The sequence below is a fragment of the Sinocyclocheilus anshuiensis genome, unplaced genomic scaffold (genome assembly GCF_001515605.1).
Source record: "Sinocyclocheilus anshuiensis isolate Anshui unplaced genomic scaffold, SAMN03320099.WGS_v1.1 scaffold143, whole genome shotgun sequence".
Lineage (NCBI taxonomy): Eukaryota > Metazoa > Chordata > Actinopteri > Cypriniformes > Cyprinidae > Sinocyclocheilus > Sinocyclocheilus anshuiensis.
This window is the reverse complement of record NW_015548197.1, coordinates 260,014-260,880: the sequence shown is the minus strand read 5'-3', so window position 1 is coordinate 260,880 and position 867 is coordinate 260,014.

The window sequence follows — 867 nt, the reverse complement described above, 5'->3', positions numbered from 1 at the left end:
ACAGGAAATAAATGTTTTTTTGAAATTAAGAAAACCTGTCCTGTATCTCTTGATGCTGTATTACAGCAGGATGGATCAGTTTAGCTTGCTTTATTCAGTTGTGATGACAAGAGGATTGATCGCTCAATTGCATGCTCTTCTACGCAACTTTGCGGAGAGATAGACAGGTTTTTATCAGTCCCAGGTTGCTACAAAGAGCCCTTTTGAGGAACAATACAACGTTTGTGAGCTTAATGCCATACAGACATAAATATTCTTATTTAAACATCCAAACATGCGTTCAGAAGTTCAGTTTGAGACAATTAGTAGTAAATATCAACAAACATATTTAATTGATGAGGTAAGAAATAGAGATCTGCTTGTATTACCATTAATAATTAAATAACATTTTTGGGTTAAAAGTGTAGGATTTATAAAGTACGATATGTCAAGCCTTTCATTTAGTGCTTGTAGTTCACATTTAAACATTCACACAAATCTATCAGACAAGTAAGAGATTTAGTTTTATTATCATTATTAATACAATAATATTTTTAGGTTAAAAGTGTAGGATGTATAACACAAAATGTAGTTCTTTACATTTAAAAGTTCAAATTTAGGATTTTTTTAAAGCTGTAGTACTTGTAGTTCACATTTAAGCATTCAAACAGATCTATCAGGTGAGGAATAGAGATCTAGTTTTATAATCATTATGTAATGTGGGGTTTGGGTTTTGTTTCATGTTCATGTTTTCATGTCTTTTATTTTGTAATTGTTTCATGCTCTCAGTGTCATGCTTCCCTTGCCCTCATGTATCTCTGCCTTGTGCATGTGTCATGTTCTGATTGGTTGTCCTAGTCATGTGTCTTGTTTCCCATTGGTTTGTTC